Below are 27,061 nucleotides of genomic sequence, written 5' to 3'. Positions count from 1 at the left end.
TTTTAGAATGGAAAATGCCCACTTAGCAATGAAGTAGGATATTGATAAATTTATGAAAATTAATGTGCAAATATTTCTGTGTTCCTATTGGATCATAGGAATGTATTTCGCTCATGCTAAAAGGACTATCTGTTAAAGATTACAGGGATTTGTTAGCATGAGCTGAAAGCCATTTTGTATTTTGGCAGCCATTTTAGGTAGCCATGTGCTCGCCATGTGATGTTTCCCTCTTCAGAGTCTTGCACATGCTCAGAAGGGCCTAGCTAGTAGAATGCACCTGCTCCTCTAGTATAACTGTCAGGCTATTTTTGCTGCTGTATGGAGAAGTAGCTCTCCTCCCACTTTGTTGAGCAAGCAGATCTTGTATACCCATATTTGGCATTTTGCATGCTTACATGAGCCAGGATCTCCCCTTAGTTTTATGCTGACTATGTAACCCTAAGCATATATAAGGCCCCTGTTTTCTGTACTCCCTAGACTGCCTCATTCATTTGCTAAGGCTTCTGTGTGACGTAGTCTCCCTCATCTATAAATGCATTCTTTTTATATTTCAGCTTCTGTGCCAATTTCTTCTTTGTTGGTTTAAAAGGACCAAGTATCAGTGAGACCCCATTGAAGGTTTCTATGTTCTTCAGTGTGTCCTCGAGCTCTCCTCTTGATCCTCTTCCACACAAAATCTGGAAGACATATGGTCAAGACACCTTCCCTTGTTTGCAACAGATCTGTAACCAATCTTTGGAAGAAGGCATGGTCCCAGAATGGTGGAAGCAAGCCGTGGTGACACCTCTGATTAAAAAGCCCTCATTGGACCCGACAATTCCAGCAAGTTATAACTCCATCTCCCTCCTGCTATATCCAATCAAATCTTGGAAAGGGCAGTAAGCAAGACTTTTTCTTGCTTTTTAGAGGATAATCAACTGCTGGATAGGGACCAATTTGGGTTCCGCCCATGCCACAGTACCGTGAAGGCATTGGCAACTATGATGGACAATCTACGTAGGCGAGCCAACAATGGGAATGCTACTGTTTTAGTGCTTCTCAATATGTTGGCCGCATTCGACACAGTGAACCATTCAATACTGGTGGAGAGATTGAGGAAGATAGGGGTGAAGGGACGGGCTTTGCAGTGGCTACAGTCTTACTTATCGGGGAGACAGCAAATAGTGACCATGGCACTGTTCACCTCCAGCAAATTGTCGGTAATTTATGGGGTACCACAGGGCTCTGTGATCAACCCTATTCTTTTTAATATCTATCTGCAGTCCCTGCTCCCATCATTAAATTGTTTGGAGTTGACCTAGTCAACTACGCGGACGATACTCAACTGGCGTTTTCCCTGGAAGGGAAACATGCAGTATCCATGGACACTATCCAGGAGTGTATGCGTCAGACTGCTGGCTGGCTGGAGAGAAACTCTCTGCAGTTTAATGGTGGGAAAACTGAGGTGGTGTATTGCTCTTCGGTTAAGATGTCTAAGCATTTGCCACTGGAGTTCAGGCTCACCCCTGAAGAAGAACCTCTGGCCCCTGTCAATATGGTGCGTAATCTCGAGGTTCTGTTGGAGTCGCAGGCAAACACAACCGCCAGCGTGTGCTTCTCCTTGATGCGCATGCTTCACCAGATACTCCCACTTTTACCAAAGGACTCGTGCTCCCTTGTAGTGAGGGGTACAAAAGGGGGTGGTGATAGACGGAGCATGGGAATGCATGGCTCGGCAGTTCGGGCTGGACTGTTTCCCATGAGGCACAGGGTCAGACTGATTTGCATATAGCCATGTCCGAACTGGGGTGGCAGAGTGGGTTAAAGAACAGTGATGGATTAAACCCAGATCTTTTGACTGGGTGTGAGTGTTTGATTGGTTCAGATGCTCCGTCCATTACCACCCCCTTTTATACCGCTTTTGGCCGCCATAAGTGTGGCAGAGTATGCTCAGACGTGAGTCCCTTGCTCACTTTTCCACTGGATTCAAGCAAGCCGGGCTGAAGACGGCTGTAATGCCAGAAATCGGTCCTCGGAAGCTTGTTTCCGGTCCAGGGAAGGCAAGGCTTGGCAGTTCGGGCTGGACTGTTCCCATGAGGCACAGGGTCAGACTGATCTGCATATAGCCATGTCTGAACTGGGGTGGCAGAGTGGGCTAAAGAACGGTGATGGATTAAACTCAGATCTTTTGACTGGGTGTGAGTGTTTGATTGGTTCAGATGCTCCGTCCATTACCACCCCCTTTTGAACCGCCCTTGTAGTGAGGAGCACAGTGTTAAGCAGTTTGGACTACTGCAACTCTCTGTACTTAGGAGCACCTCAATACATCTTTTAGGGGTTGAAGAGAGTCCAGTCTGCAGCAGAAAAGCTGGTGTTAAATGGGCAACGTAGGTCCTCCACTACCGTGGCTCGAAGAGACCTACACTGCCTGTCCATCAGGGAAGGGTCCAGTTTAAATCGCTCTGTATGGTGCACAGAGCGGTACATGATCGTGGCCCAGTTCCACTGCAGGAAAAATTCACCTGGTACCCTCCAAGAGGCAGCTTCGCCCCTCTAGTGCTAAATTGATGACGATCCCTAGATTTAAGCGTTCTAGAATGGGGGGAGGCCCTTCACTGTGGCTGCTGCACATTTATGGAACGAACTACCACAGAGTGTCAGACAAATTGACTCTCTGACTGAGTTCAGAGAGAACCTGAAAACTTGGCTCTTTCCCAAGGTCTGATTTCCCTTCTCCTGATACTTTGGCCCATTCTCATGTCGGTTATTTTTTTAATCTAAGTGCCAGGATACCCGTAGGGTGGCAGTTTGCGCTATACAAGTAGCTATTACAATTACAATTACAAGAGCTGCTGAGTTGGACACAGCGTTTTCTCTCTAGGAGACATTGTGCAGTTTAGTCATTAACCCTTTGCTTTCTACTGTTGTCAATACCACCTGCAGCGCTATGAGTGTCTGCGGCTCAGTGGGAAACTCATGGCATAGTGTACGTGAACACCCAATTGCTATGTAGGGACGCCCCACTGAAAAAGCATCCAATGACAAGAACTGGCCAATAATCTATAGGATCCCCAATGTGCTGATGCCTGCAGCTGCCAGAATCGCCAGCGTCCCATGATCATGTGCAACAGATATGTCAGGGTGCTCTGCAATAGGTATACCTGGTGCATATATGAATGTCATACCTGCCCGGGCGCCTAAGTCCCACCAGGCCCTTGATCTACAGGCTGTTGTATTGATGCACTTCTGACATGCATCAGTACTGTTATGGAGCACCATGACAGCAAGTGGGATGGCATTAGCATCATCTGCTTCTACTGCTAGATGTGGGAGATAGCGCTGGGGAAAATGCCAATAATGCACAAACTGTGCCTGAGCACACATATAATACAGATATAAATCCAGGGCCCAGAATCCCCCTCACTCATATGGTTAAACCAGAGTGTTCCAGCTACATCTCTTTTTTTTTTCTTCATCATTTTATTTATTTATTTATTTATTTTTAATATATTTATTTTATTAACAAACTTTTGGAGAAGACAAGTCATTGTACATATTATACAAAATCGTTATTTACAAAGTATATGTAGCCCGCTCCCAAAAAGGAGCTAATTTCATTTTCCACTTGGAGTGCAATAAAGAAAAGAAAAAAAATAATTCATTTCGTACACACATCAGAAAAGAGAAAAGAAAATAAAGTAGTCTATAAGAATACAGGAGCATAGAAAAGGGAAATAATATTTTTAGTTCCAACAAAATATCTTTCTATTCATGATTGGGCACGAGACCGTCAATAACGTTTCCCCATATTTTCTCAAATTTTGGTAGTGAGCTAGCACCTCTAAGTTTGGCTAGTCCTTGCTTCATAGAATGAATTTCATTGACTAATGACCACCATTCCCAAATATTAGGAGATTTAGGACATATCTATGCTCTAGCCAACACAAGTTTGACGCAGGATATGAGAATCGTTATCAAAGATGATTGGGGATGAGAAGCAGGGTATATGTCAAGTAGTACAGATAATACAGTAAAAGTGGGTAAAACAATATTTTTGATTTCCAAAATGTTGAGTACGTCTCCCCAAAAATTCTTTCAGGGTTGGGCAAGAAAACAACATATGTCCTAAATCTGCTGCTTTGGCTGAGCATTTGGGGCATTTAGTACGATCCCCATGGATTATTGCGGGACCACTTGGATATCTTTTCTGGTGTGTAGTACAACATGCATGTTGTGCAAAACTGTTGTAGTCTTAAGCTGGATGACCGTACAGCGTTGTTAATATTGGAAAAAGAGCATGTAATTTGCTTAGAAGTTATATTTAAGCCGGTCTTATTACTCCATTTTTCCGCTAATTTTGTTCAGTCATCAATTTTAACGGGGCAGAAGGATTTGTAAGCTTCACTTATCACTGATTTAGTTTTGGTAGAATATAAACAATTCCAAATGTCGCTGTCTGAAATGTTATGTAATTGTTTCTTTCTTATTAAAAAATCATGCATTTGTACATATTTAAATCTCATAGTTTCCGTTAAGTTATAGAGAGTTTGAAGGGTGTGGAAGTCTAAAAACCCCTCTGCGCCGTATAAGTCTCCCAGAGTGTTGATACCATAAGCAGACCATCTAAGAGCTGTTCCGTCGTTGAAGATACCCGGAAGACCCAGGTTACCCCATAGCTGCAGTTTCGGATGGTAAAAAGAAGTTTTACAATGGGCCATAATGTTAGCCCATATCCTAACGATGTCTTTGGCGGTCTTAAACTTTACCCTCTTGAAGTAGTTAGGATCATTGGCTCGCAATAAAAACAAATTTGATACGGATTTTAACATGAAGGAGTGAAAAAAAAAAGTGTCCTCATTAAGTAACAAAGACCTAAGGCGCCTAATAAATGAAGACCTGTAATATAACTTAAAATCAGGAAAGTTTAGACCGCCCTTGTCTGTGCTGTTTTTGAGGAGCTTCAGTGATCTTCTGGCTTTTTTATACCCCCATATAAAGCTGCTGAATATTCCGTCTAGCCGTTTAAAGAAGGAGTTGTTTAGTACTAATTGTATGGAGCGGAAGAGATACAGGAGTTTGGGTAATATCTTCATTTTGATAAGATTAATTCTACTAGTTAGGTTCAGAGGTAATCTATGCCATTTTTTTAACAAGACAGTAGTGGATTTGATTAGTTCATTGTAATTAAGATTATTTATTTCTCGTATTTTGGATGTGATTTTGACACCTAGGTATGTAGTGGTCTTGCATATCTCAGGAACGTCGCCCACTGGTGTATAGTTAGCTATAATTTGTGTTTTGTTTATGTTTAGTCTATAGCCAGATACTTTACCAAATTTTTGAGCTTCTAAGTTAATACCATGTAATGCTTTAATTATGTTGGATGTGTAGATGGCAATGTCGTCGGCATATGCCGTAATTTTCAAAAGCTGTTCGTTAGTTTTAAAGGGAATAATTTCAGATTGTGTCTGAAGGGAATTTAGGAATGGTTCAAGTGAGAGGGCGAATAATAAAGGTGATAGGGGGCAGCCTTGGCGGGTACCCCTAGATATCGCAAAGTCTGTAGAGGTTTGTCCCCCATAACTAATACAGGCTAAAGGGTTGTCGTTTAGTGCCTGTATCCCATTCAGGAAATAGTCATTAAACCCCATTTTAATCATGACGCGCCAAAGGTAATCCCACCCCACTCGGTCGAAAGCCTTCTCGACGTCCAACAATATCATACCGAGTGGGGTGGTCTCTATCTCAGCCACGTCAAACGCGGTTATAGCCGTATTCACGTGGGTGGTGGTGTCCCTACCCGATACAAACCCATGTTGTTGTGGGTTGACCAATTTGGGCATGAGAGGAGCCAGTTTAGAGGCTAGAATTTTAGCAAATATTTTTGCATCTGTGTTGATCAAAGATTTAGGTCTATATGACCCCCTCTCTGCTTTTGGTTTGCCCTTTTTAAGAAAAAATATAATTTTGGCCTTATTCCATGACTTTGGAGCCTTTCCTGTAGCCCCAATAGATTGTATACCCTGTAATAGTATAGGCATTACTTCCTCCAAGCAGACCTTGTAAATCTCTAGGGGAATGGTATCTTCCCCTGCGGCTTTTCCGGCTGGTAAAGCAGCGATGGCTTGACGTAGTTCTTGCTCTGTAATTTTTTCGGACAATTTATCAATTTCTAAGGTATAGAGTGTAATTAAAGGAAGATCATCCAGCTACATCTCAGTTGTTTACCCGTCCACACTAAATTAACCAGGAAGGTTTTTAGTGTTTTGAATATGGCTTTGTTGAGTACAATCGAAATATTCACAAATAAATACAGAAGCTTGGGGAGTATCGACATTTTCGAAACCACTATTCTGTCCGTGATGGACCGGGGGAGTCGTGTCCATCTGGCCAATTGGTCCACCAGTTTTGCAATGGCACGCCCGTAATTCATGCTAATAACAATTTCCGGGTCATTGTGAACCCAGATGCCCAGGTATTGCACTGGGTTGTTTGTCCAGGCCAGAGGTAACTCTAGTTCATGCCTAATCATACATGGAGTCAGGTGGAACACCATAGACTTATCCCAGTTGATCTGAAGGCAGGAGAATTTTTCGAAGTGTACTTTTCCCGCAGCAGGGGTGCGAGGTTTACCACAGGGTCCCTAACGTATAGCAGCATGCCATTCGCATAGAAAGATACGGCTAGGGGCCTCTGTTGGAACCCCAGTGCGGCCCGAGCATGCAGCTGCCTGATTTTAAATGCCAGGGGCTCAAGAGCAAAGGAGAACAGCATGGGGAGAGGGGGCATCCCTGTCTGGTTCTGCGCCGAATTGGTTTGAGTTCGGACACTGTTTTATTAATGCAGACTCTAACCACCGGGAGCGCCTAGAGCAGCGGCATCCATTTTCAAATAGGCCTGTGGCATCCCCATGCGCCCCAGGACCCCAAACATATATCCCCACTGCAGAGAATTGAACGGCTTGGCTGCCTCCAAGAGCACCACCGCAGCCTTGAGCTCTGGGTTCAAGCTGTGTAGCACTGCAAATAAGGTGCATATGTTGTGCGAAGTAGACCATTGGGGTATAAACCCTGACTGATCTGGCAAGACCAGGTGAGGGACCAGGGGCTGCAATCTGTTTGCAAATATTTTGGCAAGGATCTTAGTGTCTATATTTAGTAACGATAGCGGCCTGTACGATTCAAATCTATTAGCCTCTTTGTCCCGCCTCAGCAGTGCTCCTATTAAGGCTTCCCTCAGGATCGGTGGCAGAGCACCTCTATCATAAGCCTCTGGATACATTGCTAACAATTTTGGGACTAGGCTATCTACATAGGTCTTATAGAATTCCCCTATCAGGCCATCAATTCCTGCCACTTTGCCATTTGGCAACGCCATTATGACTTCTTTCACATCTTCAACACAAACAAAATTCCCTGTACCCAGTAAGTCAAAAAAAATTTGAGTGCAGTAATTAACAATCCATTCAAATATTGAATGCTATATCCAAAACGTTAGAGTGACACTTTAATATAAAAAAAACATTTTTCCTTCACATTCCATTATACAAAAGATAAAACCGCATAAAGCTTCACAATTGTAACACAATAAAAAAGATTATTCCTTCATAAAAAAAACACAATACATATAAATCACAGGGAAATTGATGACCAACAAATTACAATTATGACCAGCATAATAGAGACAAACACATAATGTAAGACACAATCCTTGTCAAATACAAATGCACATCAGATTGGACTCAAGAGCACTTCAGTTAATACATTGCTTCCATCAGTATTTAACCCTGTTTGTGTCAGTACTTTCATTGTGTTTCTAACGGCGTTGCCGCGTTTAGATGGTTTCATATATATTGTCCCATCTTTATCAAGACACAGTATTATTGTCTCTGTATGTAATCAATTGCTGTATTTCTTCTCCCCTCATTTTTGCGTTAATTCAAGGCGTATCACTGGCTATAGACAATTATTTTGGGCAACGAATCTTCAGGCCATAAGCGGGTGTTGCGCACTTGTTTAATCAGAAAGCGCTCAGGCCTTACTTCAACGCTCTGCTTGAATTGCGTGTGAAAATATAGGTTAAAAATTTGCGAGTATTCCTTGCTGCTCAGTTGTTCCACCTAAAATCCCATTTGATTATCCTATAGTCTGCACTACTCCACGTGTTTGTACTTCATGAAGTTTGTTGTCGCTCTGCTGGCCGACTTTTAGATCCCTGACATAAACAGGGTTAAATACTGATGGAAGAAATGGATTAACTGAAGTGCTCTTGAGTCCAGAATGTTTTTTTTATGATGGAATAATCTTTTTTATTGTGTTATAATTTTGAAGCTTTATGCGGTTTTATCTTTTGTATAATGAAATGTGAAGGAAAAATTATTTTTTATAATAAAGTGTCACTCTAACATTTTGGATATAGCATTCAATATTTTAATGTATTAATAATTACTGCACTTAAACATTTTTTGAATTACTTGGTGAAGGGAATTTCGTTTGTGTTGGTTATAAGTACCTTATTTCCCTTGAAAGCTTTAAGGGGTCCCTCTCTATTTTTTCATCATTATTTCACATCTTCTACAGTCCAAGGTTGGACCAGGTACTCTCTCTGCCCCGAGGAGAGCCATCCAAGGGAAATATCTTCAAAATATTGGAACCCTTCCTCCTCCAGAAACATTGTACTATGCCCATATAGACATGAATAGAACTCAGTGAAGCTCTCCAGGATCTCGGGTGTGGTGTGGTGCCTGATGGATGCATGGTCCACCAATTGAAGTATGTGTTCCTGTTCCTTAGGCATCACCAGCTTGCTCACCAGTGATCGACCTGGTCTGCCATCTTTACCGTACACTCTGGCCCGCCACCTCCTGGACCTATGCCAGGGCTCCTGTTCTGCCAGTTCCGAATGCTCAGAGTTCAGTTCCCACACCTGTGTCAGCAGAGTGTGAGTGGGCATTTGCTTGTGTGCGTGCTCTAACTTGTGAATCTTATCTTCTACGACTTGTAGGCTGTTTCGCAGTGTCTTCAGTATTTACGATTGAGCCCCCATGCATACCCCTCGGATAGTGACCTTGAAGGCCTCCCACAGTGTTCCCACCCCATCCACCGAGCATTTATTTTCCAGGAAAAAATTTGTGATGGCGACTCCCATAGTGGCGCAGCACACCTGGTCTAGCAGCTCAGATGGCTGCAACCTCAATTGGAAGGGTGGTCTAGCACATGTGAGAATCGCCAACTCTAGCAACAACCAGGGCATGATCCGATAGCGTTCTAGCAAGATGTTTGATGCTCTTTGTCCATGTGTTCACCTCCCTAGAGACAAGCCAATAGTCCAGTCTGGACCATGAGCAGTTAAGACATAAGTTCCCCTCCTTGGCAGTGGGGTTCCTGCCCAAACATCCCTGTATCAGGAGCAATAGACCATGGCCGTCTGCTTCAGTACATATTAAGCTAAATGACCTGCCCTTCTTCACTAAAATCAATACCCTTCTGGAGTATGCAGAGTATATGATGCCACCCTGACTGTAGCCCATCTTTTCCCTACATGCTGCTCTGTGTGTTTTGTGAGGTGAGTTTCCTGCAAAAGCGCAACGTGAATGTTATGTCTTTCCCAGAAGGTTAGAACGTGGTGTATTTTCTTAGGATTATTAAAGGCCGTCATTTTCTGAGTGAGTAGTTTAGTTACAGCGCCTGAGTGTACAATTGGACATGTTTTGTTTTCCAGGACCTGCACCTCCGTGCGTTCTTCCTGACAGCTGGCTCTCTGACCTGTTGCAACCCCCACCCACTTCAGCTCCCCCAGCTTGCTAAAGACAACTCCAAACAACGCTAACTTGCATAAGTCATGAACAGTTACCCATTGGAATTTTCAGGGAACTACCATGTGGGGGCATTAGTGCACCATTCCCCTCCCATACTAAAAGTGAGGTGGCCGAGGGTGTCGAGTAGGTAAGTTGCCACTTGAGCAATGTCCCTGCAATCTTCAGGTGCAGGTACAACAGATTTCATTCCCATCGTCTGATCCAGGCATGTTGTCAATTAGTCAGGCGCCTTACCGCAGTGGCAGCGCCTCCCACAGCATACCGCATTCCAGCTCCACAATTACTCTAGTATACCTGCCATGTGCTATTACTACCAGCATCTACCAGTTCATACAGGTATCATCTAGCTGCGTGTTCCCCTCATTGCTCCTCATCCTCTGATCTCTCTGCTGGTTCTATTCGACTCCACTTCAGCAAATTGACCAAATCCATGTCTGATTTTGGGGTGTTGAATAGTTTGGACTTCCCTTCCATGTCAATCCACAGCTGGGCTGAGTACAGCATTGAGTAAGAAATGTTCGCCACCACCATTTGTTTCTTTACTGGCTGAAATTCTTGCTTGCCCACCTGTACAGTAGCTGTGATGTCTTGATAGAACGCAAGATCATTGTCCTTATAGTTTTTGTTTTTCTCTCACCATTTGTAATACTGCATCACGGTCTCTGTAATTGAGCAGCTTTGCAATGATCTGCCACGGCAGAACCCCTGGGACAGGACGCATCGCCAATGACCTATGTGCCCTTTCCACAATCAGTACCTCTGACAACTGCTCAGTGCCAAAAATGTCCTTGAGCATGCCCTCCACAAATAACTCCACCAATTCAAAGGTTATTTCGCCCGACCTCGCCTTTACATCCTTGTTTTTGGCCTGTATCATGGCAAGAACCTTCTCCATGTTAAGGCATTTAGATGAGACAGTCTGCTGGCCATCTTCTGCCTCCAAAATGCGTGTTTCAGCTTCCCCCAGCTGGACACTATGCTTGTCTAATTTAGCGGCAATGTGGTCCATCCAGAGGTTGAGAGCATCAATTTTGCCATTTTATCAATTGTAGGCTGCTCTACATGGAGAGCAGCGTAGATTTAAGAGAGGTGGCCCTTTCCACTGGGTTTTCTTTTTCAGAGTCTGATGCTGCCCTCTGCTGATACCTGCCCAGCTTCCTCATTTCGAAGGTAAGGAGGGTTTGAGTTTTGTCTGACTTCCCATTATTCACACGGTACTTGGGATGCTTAATGGGTCATATTACACTGTATACTAAGCCAGTCAGTCTCCCCTGTGCTTGTGCAGCCCCACTCTCTGTGCCAGTATACCTGATATATGGCAGTGGAGGAGTGATGTAGTCAGTCCTGCTCAGGTCTGCTGCTGGGCCCTGGGCCGCTCAATGTTCTAGCTGGACAGTGTTCCTATCCACAGGACTCACACGTGGGCCAAGTGCATCAGCCTTCGTGAGCTACTGATCCTCTTTCCACCCCAGGCAAACCGGATCTTCCAGCCTTGCACCCAGCCAGATAGAGATCCACCGACTCATCGCCTTGCAGGGATACTCCATGTACATTGCCCGCAACCCAGATCGCATACAGGGCCTCACTGCAGGGCCACGCCAACCTCCAGTTTTCCTGTCCCCCTGTGCCATGATCTGTGGTCCCTTGGTGGGTCTTACACCCTTGAGTATCCAGGCAAATAGTCTTGACGTGCCCGCTCTAAGGTGCTCACAATGTCAATGCATTTAGTGATGGACCGTAGGGCAGATCTGTGGGGCTCTGAGCCCTTAAGTATCTAGGCAGATAATCCTCGCCTCGCCCCACCAGAGCCAATGCGAGAAATGATGATTGGTATGGGCATAATCAGACTTTTAACCGGATCACATTTGGGCCTTTCCTCCCAGAGCCGGGCCCTGTCACGTGCAGATATTGCAACTCACCGCCCAGCCAGGATTCACCGCTGCTTGTCCTTCCAGGCTTAGGCCTGAGCAAATCGCTGACGGCAGACCGGCCAGTCCGCCAGCAGAGGGGACCGACTCAGCACCCCACGGCCACAGCGGTGCTGCAGTCTCCACTTGCACAGGCCCACAGCGGTTGCCTCTGGGACACTTCCACTCCAGCCTGCTGTGATGTGCCGCTGAGTCCGCAGCGGTCCAAAAGGCTTTCCTATCCTCCAATCCCCTCCCAGGGTGTCTTTAGGGTGCTCCGGGCTCCGGCAAGCACACGCTCCAGGGCCCTCATTTATGAGAAATGACGCATCGCTGCGTGAAAGCAGCGATGCGTCACTTCTCAGTGCGCACTCCTTGCGACATTCCTGATGCGTCATATTTAATGTATGACACATCATGTCGCAAGGAGTTACAGATACATCAGTATTTCTGACGTATCTGTAAGCGCAAAAGTGACGCATTGCTGGAGTATGTCACAAAAGTGACGCAACTCCAGCAATGGGTCCTTTCACATGGGGTAAGCCCCATGTGAAAGGGCCTGCGTCAGTCTTACGCCTGCTGTGAGGCAGGCGAAGGATTTTGACGCAACGGTGTCCTAAAAGTGACGCAGTGAAATCTCATAGATTTCACCGCGTCACTTCTACGACCCTTCCTTGCGTCAATATGCCCCCCTTGCATACATTATACCTGGCGCAGGTATAATGTGGCGCAGGGGTTTACAAAGTGACGCATCTACCTAGATGCGTCACTTTGTAAATATGACGCAACAATGCGCATTTTTTACGCCACTGGTGCGTCACAAAAAGTGACGCACCAGCGGCGTAAAAGTGACGCAAGGGCTCATAAATGAGGCCCCTGATGCACCGCAGCTGCGGCTCACCAGGTCCTCTAACATCTCCCGGTGGTGCCATTTTCTACTGTGATGGCCACCCAAGCCTGTCGAAGACAGGATGGTGCCCCGCCGTCCTGCTGCCAATCCCAGCACCAGCACAGCACATGCAGCTGTGTCAGGGCAATCATCCATGCCTTTTACTGGTTCGATGAAGCAGCAAATGCAGGATTCTGGAAAGATTATGCTCATGGATGGCGGAGATGCACTAAGACGCAGCCATCTTAGCATCCCCCTCTTTCTATGCATCTTTGAATTTACTGGGTATCTTGATTCAGCAGAAGGTCTTCAACCTAAGGTGGGAAGCAAGCAATTACTCGCTTGTGCCGACGATCTTGTAATTTCACATTGATTTTAAAAAGTCTAACATTCAAGCTATCAAGCTTGCATTAATATACCGGACAGAAAGGTCTTACAGTGAATAGTACAAAAAACAAAGTAAGAACCCTGCTGTATGTGCACTCTGTGAAACCTCAGTGTCAATTGCGTTTTGGAAATAAATTTAAAATCCTTAATCCTTCATCATACAAATGCAACAATAAATTATATCTGTGAATGCAGTAAAACGAAAACAGACATTACGTTTTGAAGAAATAAAAACAAAACAGTACAGTAATCTTGAATTAGATCTTTAGTAATCACTAAAGTGAGTGATGTAAAATGTCCTCTGCAGTTCAACTTACTTGTTGAAATGTCCACTAACATGAGTAAAAGTCAACTAAGGAGAAAACATTGCTGCATAATAGTCAAGCGCAACATTTTCTGTCTGCATTGAAATATATACGGAACTGGCAGTTGATTCTTATTTAACAGTAAAGCAACCTTTTATTTTGTAACAACTGACTTCTGTGCCTTCTGTGCCTCTGTGCCCCTTTGATTTTGTACCCCTTGTACTGACTTCTGTGCCTCCTTCCTGAGTTCGTGCCCCGCACCTGTCTCCTTTCCCCCGTCCCCGCCGCTGTATCCCCTGCGGCCCGCCCCCTCCATGCCCATTTGCTCCACCCGACCCTCGCCTCCCGCCTCCCAGCTGCTTCTCCCTCCTCTCCTCCCCATATATGGTGGCCGCTGCGCGGTGAGTAGAGCGACCCTTGACCTTCCCTGGTATGTCGCTCCCCCCCGCTGCAGCTCCGCCTGCACCCTCGCTGTCTCTACTGCCGCCGGTGAAATCGAGGCTCTCCACCTCCCGCAGGCATCCTCCTGCGCTTCATCACTGGTGGCCAGTGGTGGCCTTAGGTTCGTTGCCGCTTGTTGTGTGTGCCTCTATCTGTCTGCCCGCTCCTCTTCTGTGCCCCCTGCCCCCCGTTTGCCGCTTTGCTTCTATGTCCCCTTTTAAATTCTGTACCCCCTGCCAACCTCTGTGCCCCCTTTTATTATGTACCTTCTGTGACTTCTGTGCCCCTTTGATTTTGTACCCCTTGTACTGACTTCTATGCCCCCTTCCTGAGTCCGTGCCCCTCGCCTGTCTTATCTCCCCGTCCCCGCCGCTGCTTCCCCTGTGGCCCGCCCCCTCCACGCCCATTTGCTCCACCCGACCCTCGCCTCCCGCCTCCCAGCTGCTCCTCCTTCCCCACCTCCCTATGTATGGCGGCCGCTGCGCGGTGAGGAGAGAGACCCTTGACCTTCCCTGGTAGGTCGCTCCCCCCGCTGCAGTTCTGCCTGCACCCCACTATCTCTACTGCCGCCGGTAAAGTCGATGCCCTCCACCACCCAAAGGAATCCACCTGCGCCTCATCCCTGGTGGCCAGCAGTGGCCTTAGGTTCGTTGCCGCTTGTTGTGTGTGCTTGTATCTGTCTGCCCGCTCCTCTTCTGTGCCCCCAGCCCCCCGCTAGCTGCTTTGCTTCTGTGCCCCCTTTTGAATACTCTACCCCTCGCCAGCCCGTGGCCCCCTTTTATTTTGTACCAAATGACTTCTGTGCCTTCTGTTACTTCAGTGCACCTTTGATTTTGTACCCCTAGTACTGACTTCTGTGCCCCCTTCCCGAGTTCGTGCCCTGCGCCTGTCTCCTTTCCCCCATCCCTGCCGCTGCTTCCCCTACGGCCAGCCCCCTCCACACCCATTCGTCCCACCCAACCCTCGCCTCCCTCCTCCCAGCTGCTCCTCCCTCCCCACCTCCCCATATATGGCGGCCGCTGCGCGGTGAGGAGAGCGACCCTTGATCTTCCTTGGTAGGTCGCTCTCCCCACTACAGTTCCGCCTGCACCCCCGCTGTGTCTACTGCCGCCTGTGAAATCGAGGCCCTCCACCAACCGCAGGCATCCTCCTGTGCCTCATCCCTGGAGGCCAGTGGTGGCCTTAGGTTCATTGGTGCTCGTTGTGTGTGTCTGTATCTGTCTGCCCGCTCAACTTCTGTGGCCCCTGCTCCCCGCTCGCTGCTTTGCTTCTTTGCACCCTTTTGAAATCTGTACCCCTCGCCAAACTCTGTGCCCCCTTTTATTTTGTACCGACTGACTTCTGTGCCTTCTGTGACTTTTGTGCCCCTTTGATTTTGTACCCCTTGTACTGACTTCTGTGCCCCGTTCCTGAGCCTGTGCCCGCGCGCATCTCCTTTCTCTCGTCCCCGTTGGTGCTTCCTCAGCGTCCCCGGCCACTCCACGCCCATTCGCTCCACCCGACCCTCGCCTCCCGCCTCCCAGCTGCTCCTCCCTCCCCACCTCCCCATATATGGCGGCTGCTGTGCGGTGAGGAGAGCGACCCTTGACCTTCCCTGGTAGGTCGCTCCGCCCGCTGCAGATCCGCTTGCACCCACGCTGTCTGTACTACCGCCGGTGAAATCGAGGACCTCCACCTCCCATTTTTTTGCATTTGTCACCCAGAGTGGGACGGGTATTGTCAGACGTGAGTCCCGTGCTCTCCACACCACTGGAGTCAAGCTATCCTGGCTGATGACGGCTGATAGATAGAAACCAGACCCTGGATGCTTGATTCCGGTCCAGGGAAGACATGGCTTGGCAGTTCGGGTTGGACTGTTCCCATGAGGCACAGGGTCAAGGCTGATTTGCATATGGCCAGGTCTGAACTGGTTTGGCTTGGTGAGCAAAAAAAACCGATGGATTTAGGCCCAGATCTCTATACTGTGGTGAATGTATGACATTGTTCTGCATTCTGTCCATCAACTGTTGTTTCTGCATTTGTCACCCCGAGTGGGACGGGTATGCTCAGACGTGAATCCCCTGCTCTCCACGCCACTTGAGCCAAGCTATCCCGGCTGATGACGGCTGATAGCCAGAAACCGGTCATAGGATGCTTGATTCCGGTCCAGGGAAGACATGGCTTGGCAGTCGGGCTGGAATGTTCCCATGAGGCACAGGGTCAAGGGTGATTTGCATACGGCCAGGTCTTAACTGGGGTGGCTTGGTGAGCAAAAAAACAACCAATTTAGGCCCAGATCTCTGTACTGGGGTGAATGTATGACATTTTTCTGAATTCTGTCCATCAACTATTGTTTTTGTATTTGTCACCCCAAGTGGGACGGGTATGCTCAGATGTGAGTCCCGTGCTCTCCACGCCACTGGAGTCAAGCTATCCTGGCTGATGACCTTCTGATAGCCAGAAACCGGTCCTAGGATGCTGGATTCCGGTCCAGGGAAGACATGCTTTGGCAGTTCGGGCTGGACTGTTCCCATGAGGCACAGGGTCAAGGCTGATTTGCATATGGCCATGTCTGAACTGGGGTGGTTTGGTGAGCAAAAAAACAATGGATTTAGGCCCTGGTCTCTGTACTGGGGTGAATTTATGACATTGTTCTGCATTCTGTCCATCGAATGTTGCTTTTGCATTTGTCACCCCGAGTGGGACGGGTTTGCTCAGATGTGAGTCCTGTGCTCTCCAAGCCACTGGAGTCAAGCTATCCTGGCTGATGATGGCTGATAGCCAGAAACCGGTATTGGGATGCTTGATTCTAGTCCATGGAAGACATGGCTTGACAGTTTGGGCTGGACTGTTCCCATGAGGCACAGGGTCAAGGCTGATTTGCATATGGCCATGTGTGAACTGGGGTGGCTTGGTGAGCAAAAAAATGATGGATTTAGGCCCAGATCTCTGTACTGGGGTGAATGTATCACATTGTTCTGCATTCTGTCCATCAACTGTTGTTTTTGCCTCCACTACCCGCAGGCATCCACCTGCACCTCATCCCTGGTGGCCAGTGGTGGCCTTTGGTTTGTTGCTGCTTGTTGTGTGTGCCTGTATCTGACTGCCCGCTCTCCTTCTGTGCCGCATGCCCCCCGCTTGCGTCTTTGGTTCTGTGCCCCCTTTTGAATTCTGTACCCCTCGCCAACCTCTTTTACCTCTTCTATTTTGTAGCTACTGACTTCTGTTACTTCTGTGCCCCTATGATTTTGTACCCCTTGTACTGACTTCTGTGCCCCCTTCCTGAGTCCGTGCCCCGCGCCTGTCTCCTTCCCCCATCCCTGCCGCTGCTTCTCCTGTAGCCCGCCCCCTGGACGCCAATTCGCTCCGCCTGACCCTCGCTTCTCGCCTCCCAGCTGCTCCTCCCTCCCCACCTCCCTATATATGGCGGCTGTGGCATGCCTAAAGCAAGCCCTTCTGCACCCGACCGCGCTTAGAACGCGCCCAGCGCCAGAACCCCTGCCCCCCAGAGCAGTCACGAGGACCGCAGCCACCACTACGACAACACCCTTGTCGCTCTCAAACCAGGAAGAACCCACACCTGCTACAAGGCCGCCCGAAGTGCACCCACGGTCTCTTATCCTACCTGAACTGCAGCTTCTGCTGCCTCGTTAGCGCCGAGATGCCCGCCACGATGGAACAAAACCAGCTTAGATGCATCCTGATCAACACCCGCTCCGCACACAAACAGGCCCTCGAACTCTGGGACCTACTTGACACCACATCACCGGACGTCGCCTTCCTGACCGAGACCTGGATGAACGAAGCCTCCTCGCCAGACACCGCCATAGCCATCCAAGAAGGGTAAAAGATCACCCGCAGAGACCACACCACCGAGGGCTGGAGGAGGAATCACCATTGTCCACAAAAACACCATCAGGGTCTCAACAAACACCAACGACACCCTCAGCACCCCGACCACATGCACTTACCGATCCACCTGGACCCCACTACCACCTTAAGAGGCCCCCTCGTCTACAGACCGCCAGGACCCCGGCCTCAATTCTGCAACTCCATTGCTGACCTCATCAGCATGCACGCGCTGACCTCCACTGACTACATCCTCCTTGGAGACCTGAACTATCATCTGGAGAACAACAACGACAACAACTCCTCCACCCTGATCGATAACCTCGCCAACCTCAGACTGAAACAGCTCAGTATGACGCAGACCCACATCGCCAGTCACACGCTAGATGCCATCTTTTTCTCAAGCCCCCAAGTCACCTTCAGCCACGCCTCCAAACTCACCTGGACAGACCACCACTGCATCCACTTCACCTTCCGAAAACCCCTCACACACCACCGCACCCTACAGACCCCCCACGGCTGCTGGGGCAAAGTCACTGAAGAACAACTGCAGACACGCCTCGCACTCAACCCTCCGACCAACCCCACCAACCCCGATGATGGTGCACTCAACCTCGAACGCTGGATGAACGACTGCTTCAACACCGTAGCCCCGCTGAAAAAACACACCAACAGAGACACCAGCAAAAGAGTGAGCTGGTTCACCCCGGATCTCCACCACTCAAAGCGCACCTCCCGGAAATTGGAGAACATATGGCATAGCGACAAGACGCCGGACAGCCGCGCTGCCCACAAAGACACCATCCGCAACCACCACCACCTCATCAGGACCGCCAAAAGGACCTCCTTCACAGACTGCCTTGACAACAACGCACACAACAGCAAGAAGCTCTACACCATTGTGAAGGAACTCTCCAACCCCAGCTCCAGCACCAAGGACATCCCATCATCGCAAGCCCTATGCCACTCTCTCGCCACCTTCTTTCACCGGAAAATTACCAAAATCCATGACAGTCTCAAACCCTAGACGACCCCTGCAGACCTCGCTGCACCGGAACCACCGCCCATGACACCCTGACAACCTGGGCCAACGTGAGCATCGAGGACACAATCAAGACCATGGGCACAATCCACTCCGGATCCCAGTCCGACCCTCTCCCACACCACATGTTTAACAAAGCCAGCAATTCCATCGCACCCCACCTGCACAAAATCATCAACCTCTCCTTCGAAACCGCCACCTTCCCTGAGAATTGAAAGCAAGCAGACATCAGCGCCCTGCTGAAGAAACCCAAGGCAGATCCGAGCGACCTCAAGAACTTCTGTCGTATCTCGCTGCTTCCGTTCCCAGCAAAGGTAAACGAGAAGATAGTTAGCACCCAGCTCACCCGTCACCTCGAAAACAACAACATCCTGGACACCTCCCAATCAGGATTACGCAGCAACCTCAGTACAGAAACCGCCCTCATTGCTGCCACACACAACATCAGGATCCTTCTAGACAACGGAGAGTCGGCGGCCCTCATCTTCCTGGATCTCTCAGACACCTTCGACACCGTCTGCCACCGCACACTACGCACACGACTCCAAGACGCAGCCATCCGGGAGAAGGCCTTGGACTGGACTACCTCCTTCCTCTCCGGCAGAACTCAGAGAGTCCCCCTCCCCCCGTTCCGGTCCGAGGCCTCCAAGATCATCTGCGGCGTCCCACAAGGATCTTCCCTCAACCAGACGCTGTTGAACCTCTACATGGCACCACTAGCACGCATCGCTCGACATAATCTACTTCGCCGACGACATGCAGCTGACCCTCTCCCTCACCAAGGACCCTCTCACCGCCATATGCAACCACCACCAGGGAATGAAGGCAGTCACTGACTGGATGAAGGGAAGCCAACTTAAGCTAAACTCAGACAAGATGGAGACCCTCATCCTCGGGTCCAACCCCTCAGCATGGGATGACTCGTGGTGGCCCGCATCACTGGGGACCCCCCCTGCCCCCACTGACCATGCGCGCAACCTGAGAGTCATCCTCGACTCAAAACTCACCATGACCAAACAAGTCAAAGCAGTCTCCTCCACCTGCTTCAACACCCTCCTCATGCTCCGCAAGATCTACAGATGGATCCCGACAAACACGAGGAAAAGAGTCACCCAGGCCCTAGTCAGCAGCAAACTCGACTACGTTAACGCCCTCTACGCCGGAGCCTCGTCCAAGCTCATCAACAGACTGCTTAGAATCCAGAACGCCTCTGCATGCCTGATCCTCGACGTCCCGCGCCGCGGCCACATCACCCCCCACCTGAGGAACCTGCACTGGCTCTCCGTCGACAGGAGAATCTCCTTCAAACTCCTGATGCAAGCACACAAGGCACTCCACAAGACCGGACAAACCTATCTCAACAGTCGACTCTCCTTCTACGTACCCAACAGGAAACTCCACTCTACTGACCACGCCCTGGTCCCGGGCATCCGCAGAACCACTTCCAGAGGCAGGTCCTTCTCCCACCACGCCGCCAAGACCTGGAACACCCTCCCCCTCTGCCTACAACAAACCGAAGACCTGCTGACTTTCAGGAGACAACTCAAGACCAGGCGCTTCGACCAGTAGCAGCAACCCCCCCCCCTCACCCCCTCCCCCCAGCGCCTTGAAACCCTTACGGGTAAGTAGTGCGCTTTACAAGTTAAATGATTGATTGATTTATTGAACCATATTTCAAATCAAACTTGCAGACCACCCTCAAAAGGACATTTTCAAGATTCAGACTATTGTACATTCCATTATTGCCTCAGTTTGAAGGAGCTTTGAACCCTCAACTTGAAGTATTGATGGGCATAGGTTCTGTGGCTATAAAGATAAAACTATTGGTCATATTATCTGCCTTTACCCAAAATTATTAGTTCTAAAGATGAAACATCTATGCGCACCCAATAGAGTAGCAAATCTAAGGACAGTTAGTGACTTGATAAAATAGTGCTTTATCGTCCAAATCAACTCATTGAGTTGAAGCAAAGGTATGAACTTCTGAGACTTGCTTATGTCTTGATGCAATAATCTACCATCTTAATTAGTTTTCACACATTTATTAATGTTTTATTACGATGTGGTATCACAAGATTTAACAGACCTTTATAATATTTTTCTTTAAAACAGGAACTCATTTGTTGTATGATTTACATTTTTGTATTGATTGAAATCATTTTGATTAATTTAATAAACTCATTATTGCATGTCCACCACCTTCTTTTAAGATCAATGTGCATCATTAGCTGACAGTTAAGGGTATTTTCAAAGGAAACACATGTGGCGAGAACAAGTAGGATTTTATTTTAGAATTTCTTGGCCTCTATAATAACAACTAAGTAACATTATATAATAATTGCAAAAGTAAAGACTTTATTGCATGATTTGAGAAAACCTTTGCAAAATACAAAAAGTAAAAATATAGCACTCATTAAATTCATTAAAAAGATCCCCGGTTCCTACAATTAAAAGCGCCCAACCTCCCACCTCTAAGAGCTCTCTTGTAGGTGCACTACCCACAGATCCTATAATGATGTTCCCTTAGGGGCAATTGTGATCCTAGTTGAGATAGCTTTTGAGACCCATATTTAGCAAGCCTATACGCCATTCCCCTTCCAATTGTCATTTTGTTTTGGTATTTCCGACTGGTTATCATGTACCTGGCTGCCCCGCAAAGGGAGTTGTTCAGCTATTGCGCGGAGCCAGGGGTCTGCATCTCTGGCCGAGGTAGCGGTATGCGGATCCCCTCCTCTAGTTTTTTTACTGCGCATTCAGGAACCTCACCAGTGCGCAGTTTAGGTTGGTATTCCGGGGATAAAAACAGGCCAATACTGCAGCTCTGCATGATCTAACCTCCTTGTTGTTCCATCCTCTCCATAGAAGAGCCCTTCTTTCCTTCAGGAGGTTAGGGCACAGTACAAGGATGAAGTCATCCCTATGATGGACATAAAGCCAACATGGTTCTAGGACGCAGTCTCTTTTCCATTTGGGGAGATGGAGAGTCAATTGGAACACCTCCATTCTTAATTTTAAAAAGAGGAGCTTGGTTCGTGCGCTGTGGAGGAAGGTTAAATAACTCTGAGGTTTCAGCAGATCATATGTCTTGAGGGTCATTCAACCATGGCTCCTAGGTGCGAGACGTGCCCTCTTTTCTACTGAGGAGAGCTTTTTCGCACTTATTTTTGCTAGCCTCTTGAACTCATTTTGGCTTACATGTAGGTCCCAGTCTTCGCTCAGGCCGAGGGTGTTTAGCCCGCTGGACAAATAGCGGTACCCCGCGAGCCATCATTTTGTTTTCAGATTGAACCATAAATGTTGCGCTAGGCTGCCCTGCTTTGATAACCTCAGCTTGTGGCAGCTCATTAGAAAAGTCATAATTCTGCCCATTGATTGTTTTTTAGATGCTCAGTTCTAGTCAAATTTGTACGGTGAAGTGTGTGACGGTAGCTAGAAGTCAGTTCTAAACATTTTTACAATGATTTTGTATAGTTGGCCACAATCCAGTCCTTTTAGCGTCTCACTTCCATATGTTAGAGTTGGAATGACTTTTGCCTGAGCCACCTGAAGTGTTGGAGCGAAAGTTGGGCCAAGTAATTTCTTGTGGATGGAGCTAAGTGTGAATGCTATTGTTGTTCCTTTCTTTTTTTGCTCACCCAAAAAGCTTTTATATCTTCCGTTGGTGTTGAAAAAAACTCCTAAGTACTTGTAGCAATTGGTTTCTACATAGCTTTCCGAGTTTAAGACCCACAACAGCTTCTTGGGCCTTCCCGGACGGATTGGTGACGGTACAACGCGTACAGTCACAACGCGTGCTGTTACAACGCGTCCCTTACAACGCAAGTCGTTACCACGACTTGCGTTGGGGGCGCGGATATCGAATAGTATAATTTACTGTTCTAACACCAGTCCCCGTGGACACTAGGGAAGGTGTTGGAATAGTAAATTTACTATTTTTAATCTTCTAGCGCCCTCCAGCGCAAGTCGTGGTAACGACTTGCGTTGTTACGGACGCGTCGTAACAGCACCGCGTTGAAACATCCGCGTTGTAACGGATGTTTCCCTTCCCGGACGAACCGCCAGGATTTAAGTTTTCTTATTATTTATCTGAAGCCCATTCTTGTTTGAGTATGCAGCAGTTGCATCCATGAGCCTTTGTAGGCCTATCTTTGTGTGGCTTAAGAGGACCACATCATCTGCGTATAATACATTTGACAGATGCAGGCTGCCTAATTTGGGTGCATGCGAGTTGACTGTATTTAGGGCTTCCGGGAGATCCAATATAAATAGGTTAAAAAGTGTGGGGGCCAAGACGCATCCTTGCTTGAGGCCTTGCATTTGTGAAATTGGTTGTGACAGTCTGGAGCCCTCACCAATCTTAATCCTGACCCATGTGTCCTGATGCAGAATCTGCACGGCTCTCAATAATCTATTTGGAATGTTTAATGAGGAGACCTTCTGCCACTGCTTTGACCTGTTGACCTTGTCAAACGCCGATTTATAGTCTATAAATCCCATGTAAAACGGTCTGGTGCTAGTCTCTGCCTGGTCAATTAAACACGAAAGAGCCATAAGATTGACCGTAGTGCCGGAGTCGCTTGTGAATCCGGTTTGGTTTGGGGGATTATTGAGTGTACCTCGGCCCATGCCCGTAGTGAATTCAGTAGTATCCCTGCAAAGTACTTCACTTCGTTATCAATTAGGGCCACTAACCGATAGTTTCCTGGAGTTTTTTTGGCTCCTCCTTTGAAGATTGGAACGAGGATCAATCCTTGCCATGAGGGTGGAATAATGTTCCTATCTAAGATGGAACTATAATGAGGATCTAGCTTAGAAGCCAAGAAGGCCCGATCCCTCTTAAACAAAGATGGAGGGATGCCTCCTGGTCCTGGGGCCCCATCTTTCTGTCACTTTGTGATCTGCTTTTGGATTTGATCCTCTGGGACTGTGCTGTACTCTATGCTGTTAACTTGGTTATAGCTGTCAATTTGCTTTTAAGTTATTGGTGCTTTGTGAGAATGCTCTTCGATCATTGGCGCTTTGTTGAAACGCTCTGGAGGCGAGTTCCCCTCCATCCAAAGTGGAGCCTCCGGAGCTTTGTTGCCCTCTGTAGCAATAGCCTGATTAAGGGTATAGTCTTGTCAAAATGACTATGCAGGAAGAAATAACACTCAGACTCCATTATATAATAATTTGATCTATCATATCTGATAAATCTGAGTTTTAGTAACATACACATATCCTAAAGTGAACATTACTATTTGAAATGTCTATTTCTATAAGCTCTAAGGAGCAATGAATCTTACAAAGATGCCTTACCATCCACAAGTGGAGAATGGCTTGCAATTCCACCTGCTAGCAAAGCCCGCAAGCAGCTAATACTCCACAGATTCGACTATGCAAGACTCTTCTTAAACCACAACTCAGCCTACTAGTATCCTAGTTGACTCCACTGATTAAACATCCAATGCAGGTGCAATACCATCTGTCTCATAATCTTCTGGGGGAGAGCTAACCACTGACATGAAGGACTTGTCTTCCTTTCAACAAACTCCTTTCCATAACCTCCCAGAAACAAACTCCCAATATAATGTTTAACATGCTGCTGCTGTTAGATGGCCACGTATGTGTACGGGGAGGCATTGGCAAATCCTGTGTCTGGTCAGGTCAGTTTTTCCAGCAATAATCATCTGTCTGGGGGAGGCAGCTTAGGCAGACCCTTCGCACCATCCCCCAGTTAAAGTTACTAGGTTGATGGAGAAACCCACTTGGTCTTGGAATAGATTAAAACATCTGTCTAAGACATGACAAAGTTGGACTGGGAGGATCTTTGTTGAGGGAGGAGGATGAAAGGGATGCAGATGGCACAGGCCATATTAGACAAAGGTGCATGGGACTATCCTCAAAGCAAAGGCATATGACCCAGTCAGCTGGAACACAGTGCCAAACTCTAAGGCCCACAACTCTCGCACACCCTACATGCAACCTACCTGAACTAAGCATGTATCCACTCATTCCGTTTTCACAACCTCAACTTCCAGAGGGCTCAATATTGCAAAGCTAGACAAAAGGGCAACCTCCCCACTCCCCTGAGTGCAGACAACAACCACCTGCACATTAACTAGTTTTCTATTACTCAATGCTCATTCTCATAAAACAAAATCAGTCGGTAAGAAGATGCCGTCTAAAATGTTTTTCTTGCATATGGACACCCTTCGATTCAACAAGTATTTCAATAAATACCATGTACTTCTCTCCTGTGCCCGAACATGAATATTTAGGTATTATAATGAGGCAATGAAATGCAATGTAATATGGCACTGACTGTGGGGGATATTTACCAAAATTGTAATAAAGCAATCAGTTCGAAACATCCCACTGACATTAAGAAATGGGAGCTCAACTACTTTAAATGTGCTAAAGAAAATATAATATATATAAAATGTAAAAGATACTTAAAGTGAAATTTAATGCAAACGTATTTACCCTTGGAAGGTGATAACTAAAACAGCTGAGCAGGAGTTAATGTAGGTATATTGACCTTGGTGAGGGGTGGGCAATGTAAAAATACACCTTGGGAACATCATTTGACAGGTCTATATAGAAAGTCAAATGGAGAAAAAATTCACAAAAAATGATTGCATGTCAAACAACATACTGTCCAAATCAAAGTTCCGAAGTCTGAAATAATGTTCAAAAACATCATATTATATGTAAGACAATCCCCCAACCCAAGTGGAGTGTCAAAATGCTTTCCAGCATTGAAAGAAAACATTGTTGGCTATTCTCTTTGTCTTGTTCATAGACCAGGAGCACCTAGACCTCCTCCATCAAGGCCAGGCACTTAGGATTGTTTGGCAGGCTGGTCACCACCTGAACACATTGGGATACATTTAGGGACAGAGGTGGAGGACATACTGGAGTAAAATGTGCCACCGGTAAGGGTTTTTGAGATGCAGAATATGTGGACTTGGCCATAGTCCTAGAGGAAAAGTGACAGCCCAGCTTTCTGTGCTGGCCAGCATGTGCCCCTGGGTGCACCTTCACCTCCTCCGCAACCTCTTGAAGTCCCCAAGAGGTCATCTGCTGACAAGCAAGAACCTGCTTTATGACATCCTAAAGGCAGCAATGACCCATCACACAGGGGGTGAGCGTAGAACAATGCGTAAGGGCTCAGGATATCAGAGGCTAATCTCACCCTTTGCTGCTGATCATCTGGATGGGCACTTGCAGGTGGATAGGGGGTGCAGCCGGAGGCTCTATTGTCTCAGGGCTTCTTGACTGGTAGAGAGCAAATTTCAGGCCCTGATGTTGAAAGGGCCTAATGCTGGGACACCACAGATGGCATTTCACCTTGGCCTAGCTCCTGGCATATGCTATCCAAATCGACTCCTCAGTTGTCTCCCATTCTCTGTATGTAGTACTTTAGATTGTGATTGAGACACTATCCAATGTAACATAAGCAAACAACCTTTCCAATGCAAGTTTTAATCATTAAGTGGCTGACTATGGTTAACATTGCTAAGGAGGTTCACTTCTTTTTTAGATTGATGAAAAGATGTTGTGTGTATGATTTATGAACAAAAAATGTCACCAAATCACATTGCATGACAAACATAACATCAACTTATTTTGGCACGAAAGAGACAGAAGCATGGTTGGAAGATCAACATTTGAATATTTTACGAAACAGCATGCATGTGTTTTAAATGGACATTCTATGGATTTTACTGTGTGTTACATAAAAATTACAATCATTTCTAATTTGTAAACAAAATAAAACATGTTTGACTTGACAAGAACAAGTACAATAAATGCAATTTAGAAAAATATGATCACATGTCAAAAGTGAGGTAAATTTATTATCAAGAAGTTTGCACTATAATAATTGTCCATAAATAACATTATTCTGTGTTTAGACTGTCCTCTATCTTACCTCAACCTCACACTATATCACATGATAACTGTAGTTGAGTCCGATTCAAAATAAGACGTGTCTAGTTTCACTTGAGTAAGCAGAAATTGTGCTCAGCGAAATTTCCTCATTGTACTGAATCAAGGACGGTTCTTACCATCCCAGGCTTATGTTAAACAATGTATCAGCTTAACAGTACAGCGAAGGCTGTGAGAATGGTTGAATCTCAATGTACGACTATGCTGAGGGAAATCTCAAATATATTCTTTTGGAAAAAATTTCATCAAGGTTGTCTCCTATTGGTCTAAAACTTAGAGAATCATATATTCCTACAGAATGTATGAACATTTTTGTCTAAAGCCCTGTAGAAGAGTGCTGATTTTGCTAGCAAGAGAGACCTCCTATTCTCCATCTCTGAAGGCGAAGATTTAATTTTGAACTGTACTGAATTCTTTGTACTTATGACTTATATGCTTTGCTGCTAACATTGCTCATGGCACCTTTACTCTAATTTGCCAATTAATTCTTATATAAAGCATTGACACGAGAATCTTTATCCGTCATTCTTATGA

Source organism: Lissotriton vulgaris, unplaced genomic scaffold (assembly GCF_964263255.1).
Source record: "Lissotriton vulgaris unplaced genomic scaffold, aLisVul1.2 SCAFFOLD_755, whole genome shotgun sequence".
Lineage (NCBI taxonomy): Eukaryota > Metazoa > Chordata > Amphibia > Caudata > Salamandridae > Lissotriton > Lissotriton vulgaris.
The sequence above is the reverse complement of the archived record's forward strand: the minus strand, read 5'-3'. Positions refer to the sequence as shown.